This window comes from Eublepharis macularius, chromosome 1 (assembly GCF_028583425.1).
Source record: "Eublepharis macularius isolate TG4126 chromosome 1, MPM_Emac_v1.0, whole genome shotgun sequence".
NCBI lineage: Eukaryota > Metazoa > Chordata > Lepidosauria > Squamata > Eublepharidae > Eublepharis > Eublepharis macularius.
Genome location: NC_072790.1, coordinates 53,599,217 through 53,610,498, shown reverse-complemented (window position 1 = coordinate 53,610,498; position 11,282 = coordinate 53,599,217).

Here is an 11,282-nt window from a genome sequence, read left to right as displayed (position 1 = left end):
TTACAGTAAACATACCACGGCACCACAAAATATATTTCACGAAACACGAATCGGCCCAATTCGTCACAAAATTTGATCCATATTTCGATTCGTGTCCATGTCTAACCATGAATCTAGTTAACTACTCTCTAATGGTTAGTTAACTAAATTAAAATCATATTAAGAGCCTTAGCAAATACAATAACCTTCTAGTTTCTTCTAAATAACTTAAAAGATGGTATCCGTCTAGAGTTGCCAACCTCCAGGTGGGGCATGGAGATCTCCTGGAATAACTGATCTCCAGATGACAGAGAACAGCTCCCTGGAGAAAATGGCTGCAGTGGAGATTAGACAATGTGACATTATACCTCACTGAGGTCTTTACCCTTCCTAAGCCCTGCCCTCACCAGGTTTCACCCCCAAATCTCCAGGGATTTCCCAATCCTCAGTTGACAACCCCAGTGCCCCCATATCTCCTTAGGGTGAGAACTATGATAGAAAAAAACATGGGCTCAAGTTGATACCAAATGGGCTACCTTAATCAGGGAAACAATTAGCAAATGGCAGCCTGTTGGTTGCAACTGGTGGATGGGGACAAATGGGAAGAGATGGTTCATTAGGTTTGTGTTCAGGGCCTGAACAGCTTGCCTCATGCTGTAGTTGCACAACAGTCCACTTCCTAAATATTTATTACAGAAGAAAAGAGGGGGAAAGACAGGACAAACTGAAACTCTAAGAAACTCCAGCACATAAGTGAACCAAGTTTGCACTGAGATACAAAGTTTTTATGTGGGATGTACCCACTTCAGACAGCAAATGAAGGGTGAGGTGTTGTGTAATGAATTGCTCCTTATTCTCTCTAGCATAGTCATGAAAATACTAGTTCTATCTAGACTTCTTTCTGATATCGTTTTCTGTGTACAGAAATTTTATTGTGAATGGAGGATGATACAATCCGGACAGCAGTTTTACCACTTCAATCAGAATAAAGCCATAGACAAGGCAGAACAGAAGTGTGTTCAGTACTATTATTCCTGAATAACAAGCACAGCATTAAAAGCCACAGCCATGGAGAATCACACAACATGAAAGTGCACATATTAATGAGCAAGAAAGTCTGACACTGGGCAAATAACCATATAATTTAGAGTTTGAGGACACTCTTATGTCCTTAGCACTCAGTTTGTATGTGCAAAGTTATGGTAATCCTGAGCCAACATTTTTGCAATAGGAGTTTGTGGATTTGGGGAAACCTTGTTAACGAGGGATGCCCAAACTCCAGTAGGTTCAGATTGCCTCTTGGTTGTAAGTTGTGGTTATGCCACCGATTTACTGATGATCCAATCAATTCTTCACTGACCCATTTGTAAAGAGTTCACTGGGTAGCTGCAAAACAGCCCACACATATGCCTTGTGTCTCACAACCTAATGGCACTGCTGCATAAGCATGCTTCTTTGCTCTGCAACCAAATTCAGATCTACCCTGAATGTCCTGGAAAATAAATTAGTATTAAAGTAGAGTCTTCCATTTGCTGTTCCCATATTTTTGATTATACATACAAAAATGTATGGTTTGGGGGGCTTTTGCATATTTGTAATTTTGCAAAGGATCATGGGAGTTGTCATTTCCCATCATATTAGTAGCCTGTATCTTTAACACACACGCACACTGCATTACTTCCAAATGATGTGACCATGGCGGTACTGGGTACTCTTAATATAATTAATACATGTATGTTTGGTGACAGAACTGAAGATTCATTCACACACACACTCATTTAACCCTAGTATTACTAGAGAATGTGTTCCTCACGGGTATATTTCCCTCCTCCCTTTCAGGTATACCACTCCTTTCTCCAACAATTTTGTAGCTGTCGAAGGCTTTCACGGCCGGAGAACGATGGTTGTTGTGGGTTTTCCGGGCTGTATTGCCGTGGTCTTGGCATTGTAGTTCCTGACGTTTCGCCAGCAGCTGTGGCTGGCATCTTCAGAGGTGTAGCACCAAAAGACAGAGATCTCTCAGTGTCACAGTGTGGAAAAGATGTAGGTCACCTACATCTTTTCCACACTGTGACACTGAGAGATCTCTGTCTTTTGGTGCTACACCTCTGAAGATGCCAGCCACAGCTGCTGGCGAAACGTCAGGAACTACAATGCCAAGACCACGGCAATACAGCCCGGAAAACCCACAACAACCACAATTTTGTAGCTGGGCACAACATTTTTTGGAATTATTCATTTTGATTCTTTATATGGGTTTGGACAAACAGGCAGGAAACAGTTGATTCTGGCTGACAGCAAGAAATGCTGCTGTGGCTTCCGAAGTGGGGATTGCCCACCCTCTTTGTACAGATGCCCCTCCTTCCTGATGGACTGAGCTGCAAGATATCAGCAGAGGTGTGGAACCCCTGTTTTCAGGCCCCCCTCCCCGGAAACCCAGCTTTCCCCCCAATACGTCCAATTGAGTAAACAAGTCTCCCTCTCAGAAAAGCTGCAGAGGAAGGTTTGAGCATGCACGAAGAGAAGGTGCATCATGGGATACCATCTCTCATCTGGGAGGGATGGGGAAGAAACACATGCCAATCCGAACATGGGATCAAATGCAGCATGGCTGCAGTGTGCGAGTGAACAGGAAAGCAGCGGGGAAACTCGTGTAAGTGCATTCACGTGTAATACATGTGCAATTTGTCTCGTGTAGTTTGTCTCTCAGTGAATGCAAAAGAAGTGGCCAGATGAAGTAAAGACATTGATGATACCTACGATGGATCCCTCACTCCTCAAACAAAACCCAACCAATGGTTGGCTTGCTAGCTAGGACTGACTATTTTGCCTTGCCCCTTTTCTGCCTAATTCAACCACATTTATAATTATCTCTATAAATTCAAAACACAGTTTATTGTTCAAAAACCAAGAACCACCAAAATAACATCTCATAGTTTGTCCTTTCGTTAACTTGGAGAGGCAGCTTGCTGGGTAGTATTTCTTTTATGGCTCAGTGGGAATCCAGTGTAGTTTTTTTTAAAAGCGCTTTATCTTGAAATAGCGATTAAAACATTGAAATCCTGTAGAATGTTATAATTGCTCTGGACCTTTGTGTCATCAGCAGAAATATTTTTTAATGATCAATAGAGCATAAAGTACAGTACTTTCATTTGATGTCCCTCATCAACAAATTGATTCTGCGTTTCCATATGATTAAAGAAACATGGCCTTTTTTCAGGGGAGTTGTTTGAAATTTTAGGGGAAAATGAGTAACTGAAAGAGGAATTGCAACGGTTATAAAACGTGAGTCTGAATCAGAGGTGCAAGGAGAACACAAACAAACATCTCATTTGGTCAATGCATTTGGTTCCATTGATGACTGATTGTAGGCATCAGAAATGGCAGAAGCCGTGCACTGTCTTTGGAGATTTTTTTTTTTAGAAGTGATGAATGGAAGCAGCAAAGGCTGTGATAATGTGATACAACCCATAAACACAAGCTATCATTGCTTTCTACAAAGACCTATTTTGCCTCATGAAATCAGTGGGCCTTAAAAGTGCTTAGCTTTGGCTAACTTTTGTCTAAATTGCATACCTCTGTATGTGTGTGAAAGTAATTTAATGTTATTCCAAACTGCTAAAATAAAGGTACTAAAATTGATATAGCAAGATGGGTAGCTGTGTTAGTCTGTCTGTAGTAGTAGAAAAGAGCACGAGTCCAGTAGCATCAATAAGACTAACAAACTTTGCGGTAGGGTATCAGCTTTCATGAACCACAGCTCACTGAAGAGACCCTACCACAAATTTTGTTAGTTTTATAGGTGCTACTGGACTCTTGCTCTTTTCTAAAATTGATATGTTACCTTTCTTTTTCTCTTTCTCTTCTTCCTTCTCATGCTGTTGCTGCTGCTGCTGCTGCTACCACTACTACCACTACTGCTGCTACTACCACATCTAGCAAAAATACTAAAAATAAACATCTTATGATTGCTGTTCACCTAACTTTTGTAACATAGGGGATACAGCTTATATATCATTTTTATTTAGAAAAAAAAATCAATTTCTTAAAATCACCGGCAAAGAGATCTGCACTAATAATGCTTCCCTTTCTGACATGTCTAGAATAACAGGTTCTCATGCATGTAATTTAGCTACCTGATTCATTAACATTTAAACAATTGTTAGGCTGTGACCACCAATTAGATGCTTTCACTTCGCAGAGGCTTGGCAGAACTGTGTTTAACAGCTGCTGACACAGTAACACCTTTTCGAGGAGAATAATACAGCAAACGTGTGTGTTTGAAGGTATTTACAATTTGTTATTCTTTTAGGAAATGCTATGTAATTTTGCCATAGTACTTTCTGCGCAGCACCTTGGCAACTACTCAGACACATTGCTTCTATTGGACACAATTAAATGACCAAAGAAGGTAGCATTGTTAATACCGGAATAGGACAACAGCAATGGATTTAATGCAGAGCTGCTGGAGTCCGTAATACAATAACATGATTTTACCAACAACATTTTTTCTTTTCTTTTTTTTTAATAAATTTTTTATTTTTCATAGCTACAAAACACTACACAAAACTATCACAAGGAAAGGGGAGAGGGAAGGGACAAAGGGGGGGTGGAAAAAGAAAAGGGGGGGAATGAACTACAAACACTAAACACTACACTTCAATGTTTCCCTTCATACTGTCATAATACAAAAATAGCTCCATAAAATAATGATGGAGTGGTTAATCATACAGAGAATAAACATTTCAAATTCTGATTAAACTTTCCTCCCCCTTCTAGGTCCCGGACGCAATTCTCTCTGTGCAACTGCTGTTGCGATGCTCTCCTCCTCCTCCCCCCTCCGGCTCCTCCTTTTCTTCGTTCTTGGTGCAGCAGAGTTCTGGGTTTTTATTCTCAAAATCCTTTAGTTGATCTTCTGATAATATCTTATAGGCCTGATCTTTATATCTGAACCATATTCCTTCCGGGAATAACCATTTGTACTTTATTCCATGGTCCCTCAGAAGTGCTGCAAACTTTTTATATTTAAAACGCCGTTTCCGGACTAGAAATGGAACGTCCTTCAAAATCTTGACTTTCAAACCCATAAAGTCCAAATCCGCATTGTATGAGTTATATAGGATGGTGTCCCGGATCTTTTTAGATGAAAAGTCAATAATGATCTCACGAGGCAACTGTCGCTTTGTTGCATATTTTGAAGAAGCCCGACGGACCTCCAAAATGGCGCTTTTGACCTCTTCTTTAGTCGTCCTCGCGGGTGTCGCCAGTAGTTCCGAGACCAAATCCCACAGATCCTCATTTTCCTCCTCTTTCACGTTTTGGAGACGCAAAATTGTCTGCGTTCGTTCCACCTGTAGCCCGATCAGCTGGTTCTCCACCAACTTCAGCTCCTTTTTTGTAGCCTTCACAAGTGACGCACTTTCCAGAGCAGACTTTTCTGCCCCCCCCCCCGCTGCTGCCTTAATGGTTTTCACCTCGCTTTCAATTGAGCCCACCCTTTGATCAGTTTCGTTCAGCTTGTCAACAAAGGGTTTTATAGCTTCCACCACCGCCCTGTGTACCAACTCTTCGAGCGACTCCCCCTTCTGCAAGGTAGCCGAGATTGACTTACCGAGAGCGGGACTTTGCTTCCTTGCTGCCATTTTGGGGGGGGGGCAACAAAATTCTGGAACTCAACGAAGGGGAAGAGCGAGTCTTCTTCAGATCAACCTCTCCTTCACAAACGCTTGTAGAACAGAAGGGATTCGCTTGTTTACAGGCTTCCGCCTGTTTCTTTTACTTGCCGTTTCTCGTTGCCCGGCGGCACTCGAGGCGCCGCGCACATCTGCCGGCCTCCATAGGGACAAACGGGCAATTCCCCCCCCGCATTGATTTCGGGGAGTTCTTCCCGCCGCGTCCCGGACCCTGGCTCCCTCCCTGGGAGTCCTGGGGGCTAATCCTTGCGGGTCAGCCGCCCGGTCAGGGTGCCCGGTCGTTTCCTCCCGGACCAGCCGAGAGGAGCGTCCGGCATGGCTGAGAAAACGAAACCGACGGCACCAACAACATTTTTTCTGTAATGTTGGTGATAAGGCTGGATCCTTGGGTTGCCAGGCCTTGGTTGGGAAATTCCTGGAGATTTGGCAGTGAACATTGGGGTGGGCTAGGTTTTGGGAGGAGAGGGATCTCAGTGGGGAAGAATGCTATAGAATGAGAGCCAGTTTGGTGTAGTGGTGTAGTCCAGGACTCTAATCTGGAGAACTGGGTTTTATTCCCCACTCCTCTGTTTGAAACCAGCTGGGTGACCTTGGGTCAGTCGCAGCTCTCTCAGAGCTCTCTGAGCCCCAGTTTTCAAATGCAGCCTCTGGCCTTCACTTCCTGGTGTCCACTTGCCAGGCCATCTTCAAAGTCAAGGTTGGAAAAGCAAATATTTAGCTCCACCTCCTTTTGGACATTTCATTTCACTGTCTGTTTTTAAAGGCTTCATAATGAACTCGCCTAATCATATCACTATATGTTGAACAAATATGGTTGGATCCAGTGAGAGTTTGCCCCTCTTCCATACCATATGGATCCATCTCATACAGAGTAAGTGCCAAGCTACAAGAGACAAATTACACAAGAACATGAAAGTGAAGGGAGTCGCAATGTTAGCCGGGGAGCTGAGTTTTAAAAGAGATCTGCAGTCTTTGTCAATATCCCCTCTCTACAGAGCCAGAGCTTCTCAGAGGGTTTGTTCATTTCCTCTTCGCCTCCTAGAAGGGGAGGTGAAACTGACAGGGCCTTCAGGAGGCAAAGAGGAAAGTAGCAAACCCTCTGAGGAGTGATCTTCCCTGGCTCTGTAGAGAGAGAAAATTGACAAAGACTATAGATCTCTTTTAAAACTCAGCTTCCTGGCTAACATTGCAACTCCCTTCACGTGCATGTCCTCATTTAATTTGTTTCTTGTCGCTTGGCTCTAATACCACTCAGATAAATAGATTTTCAGTGCAATCCTAAGCAGAGTTATTCCAGTCTAAGTCCATTGAAATCAATGGGCTTAGACCGAAGTAACTCTACTTAGTATTGCACTGTTTGTTTATGTATTTACATTTATCATTTGAAATAGAGTTGACAGGTTTGATCTGGCAACCAGTGGAAGACCAGGGGGCAGGGACATAGGGGGATGGTCATTGGCAACCATGTGATATCACTTCCAGGAAAAGTGGAATCACTGGACAATCTATAGTTTTACCAGAGCGTTTCCAGCAATTCCTAGAGAGGCATGAAATTACTTCCCTTTTTTCCATAAGTGGCTTCACACTGTCACCAATGGCATTTTTTTTTAAAAAAACACATCCCATTGGCTTCTGGAGTGCCAGCAGGCAATGCTTGCTGGGATGCAGTATATTCCCCCCCGCCCCAGTAGGTATATGTCCACCCTACTCCATTAGTAACTGAAGAATTAACTAACCACATTTCAAATGATGGAATGATTAAATAGCAACCAATTATCAAAATGAAACAAGTAAACAGGACATGTAAAAATCAACTAAAATCACTGCAACTCACAGTGTAACTTCAGATCCTCTTTGTCATTCTTTAAAAAAATGGCAGAACATGTAATATTTTAACAAAACTTCTAAGCACTGGAGACTCATGATAGGATTCTTTAAAGGAGATATTTTTACAAATGTGTCACAAGCAGAGAAAAGATCCCATTCTGCACTCTCTCCATCCACCCCAGGCATGTTAAAAAAACCCAGTTCAGCTTCTGTCATGAGATCATGGAGCAAATTGTTTGACTGGAAAATTCAGTTGTTTACAAACAGTTTCATCCTGTTCATTGGGTTGCTTTCTTCTCTCAGCACATGCACAGTCAGCAGCAGGTACTTATGAAATGAAACACCTCGTCCCCATTGCTGCCATGAACAACTCCTTACTTTCAGTTATTTAAAAGCAGAATGTATCCACGTTGAAACAGAAACTTCCCGGGGGGGGGGGATTATCTTAACATTTGGTGTTCATCTTAGGTTGCATTGTCAGATACTGTACTTATATAGTTGTTCTATAGTAATCATTTGCACCTGGATTTCATAGTGTGGAGAAGCAAATCCACTTGCTGATGACTGATATACTGCTTGGTGCTAAATGACAACATAGATTATAGTGGGCAATTCAGAAACCTGGCAGAATAGGAAAAATCAATGGGATACAGTTTTTCCTGGATGTTAACTATATTGACAGAGGAAGGAAGGATGCTTTGGTGGTGTTGTTGGCTTGCTTTGTACATTAAAGATGGCATAGAGTCAGATAAGCTAGAAAACATCAGTAGAATAAACTCCCCAGTGGATACTCCCCAGTATCTCTACATGATGGGTAGAGATACTGGACCATATGGGTTGTTTAAAAATGGGGCAACGGGATTTGAGTCCAGTTGTACCTTTGAGACCAACAAGATTTTTGGAAGCGTGTACCCTGAATATCTTGTTGGTCCCTGAGGTACCACTGGAATCAAATCCTGCTGTTCTACTGCAGACCAACACCTCTACTTACCTTAAAAATCAGGGTGAACTATTGCCTTCCTGATCAAAACTATGAGGCAAAAATTGAGATGGAGAAGGAAATAAGGAAAGAGACTCAAGCAGAAAAAAGGTGATGCTACTGCCCTCACATTGATTTGGCTCTAGTCATGCCACAGATGCAAGGTTTCTGGACATCATAAATGACTGTCAGTTGACCCTGAAGAAGAGCAGATGGGAAGTGACCCTAGACTAAGTTCTGAGTGGAACTTGAGACCTGATATGAAATGTAGATGTTGCCAATTTGGAAAAGTTATCTCAGTATTATTAAATTCAGCATTTATGTCAACGGAAAGTTGACCCCAAATCCAAAAGAGACAACAAGAAAAATGAAGAGACTGTTCAGAAGGAAGCTGAAAGAGAGAACCAGGTGATTCAAATCCTTCCAGAATGCTTGGGAAAGCTATATAAAGCCATGTTAATTGAAGCCCACATAGAATGCATATCTCATGTTAGGAAAGGCAGCAAATCTAAAATGATGCCAGCATAGTTAATGATCCAAGTTAAGAATTCCATTAAAAGCTACCAGATTTACTTTCAAAAGTAGGAGGTTTATCTGAGTGAGGTGAACAGAAAGAAACACGGTTTCTGGTAAAAGGTGATCAAAATGAGATTTGGAACAGATTGCTAGAAACATTAAGATGCACAGTAAGAATTTCTTCAAATATATCAGAAGCAGGAAACCAACCACAGAGGTGGTTTGGCCACTGGAGTGAAATGATTGCTTAAGGAAGATGGAGAGATGGCAAACAAACTGAATGACTTCTTTGCATCTGCCTTCAGGAAGAATGTCTGAAAAAATGAGTCAAACGGAGGTGATGAGATAAAATTCTAGGATTGATGGAAAAATTAAAAACTAATAATAATCCAGGGCTGGATGGCATACACCCAAGGATTCTTCAGTCATGTAAATCAGAAAATGTTGATCTAACCAATATGTGTAACATTGCTAAAATTAGCTTCTGCACCAGAAGACTGGAAAATAGAAACTTTAACACTAGTTTTTAGAAAGGGGTTCTGGGTAAATAAGTACTCCCTGAAATTAAGCGCAGAATTACTACACAGATTTATTATAAGTCTGATGACTACAGATGGGCACAAACCGGGAAAATGGCAGTTCATTGCACTTCATGGTTCGTCGTGTTTCATGAACCATGAACCACGAACCAGCATGAAATTGTCCAGTTTCATGAACCAGTTTGTTTGGTTTGTGACTACATCAGTTCCAGGGCAGCAGAAGGTCTGCAGAAAGCCCATCCCCTGCCCCTGTTGCCTAGGAAACTGATTGATTGGTGCCAGGCTGTCTGCAGTGACAAACAAAAAAAAAACCCCAAATGAACCGGCCTAAAAATCATTGCGGTTCGTCGTGGTTAGTCAGAAATGCCCTCCGATGAATCATCAGTTCGCGAATAAAAAAACAGCCTGGTTCGTGATGAACTTTGGTTCATATTTTGGTTCGTGCCCACCTCTATGGATGCCAAAATCAGCATGGCTTTTACAGTCCTACTTCTCCTTTTTGGGAGCTCTTTGAGAGGATTAACAAGCACATGTGATCAAGTACACATATACTTGGACTTCCAAAAGGCTATTGACAAGATCTCTCACAGAAAATTTAATAGATATGAGATACAAGCCTATCTTCTTACTGATATAAAATCAACCTGAAAAAGTGCTTTTTTGGGGTGGTTCCATGGTTACCTGAATGATTAACAACATTCCAGAATTCTTTGGGATTATGGAAACACATCCCATAAATTTCTGTTTTTTCCCCCAGATTTGAATTTGGGTCTTGCCTTGCCAGCTCCAGCAGTTTTGTGTTTCTTTAAATTACTGATTTTTCAGACAATGGAAGGGAAACAGCTTTTCCTCCTTTATCACCACCCACCAACTGCAGCTCTGCCATTTTTTTCATGCTGGCAAGGGGCAAGAGAAGAACACGCACCATACAGTACAGCTGGGAATCCCAGGAACTGATGAAGTGCTTATTCTTATTGGCCAAATAAGCAGTGGGCCAATGAGAAGATGAAGCCAATAAGAAGCTGATGAAGCAGACATGGTACATAGCAATTGGACAGTTGTACGCAATTTTTCTTTTTTCCGAACTTGACAATGCAAGTGAAGAAATGGGTTTGCACTTTGCTAAGTAAGGGCCAAACTATACACTTCCTTTTAGACAAGTTGCCCTGACAGCCATATAGCAGGTGACAGTCCTGGTGGCAACTCATGTGTAAAAGTACCATGGGGCCCAATCAGGATCAGGTCAGGATGGCAGCACCGGTGGAAGAGGGGATCCTGTATTCCCCTGTGCTGATTTCCAGGGCCAAAATGGCTAAGGAGGAAGGAGGGATCCATTATTTCCTATGTACAGCCAAGCTCACAGGATTCCAGGAGCTCTGCTTCCTCTAGTGCAAGCAACAGAGATGTTAACTGGGAGGAAAGACTAAAAGACATCCCTGGAGCCACCATCAGGGCCAATGCCGACCATGACCATCTCTACACGGCTCCCTGCTGCTCGTAACAACCCGGAAGATCGCGCAAAAAACACGGAAGATCGCGCAAATCTCACGCGAGAAAACGCGATCTTCCGCGGTTTTTGTGCGATCTTCTGGGTTGTTACGAGCAGCGGGGAGCCATGTGGAAACAGCCCAGGTAAGTCTGGAGCTAGTTAGGTCTTTCCTTTTCAACTTTGAACTAGCATAGGAAGCATAGAGTGGAGTTTTTCTTCATAGGAAAAAGGGATTCAAGGACCTGACCATTTTGTCTAAT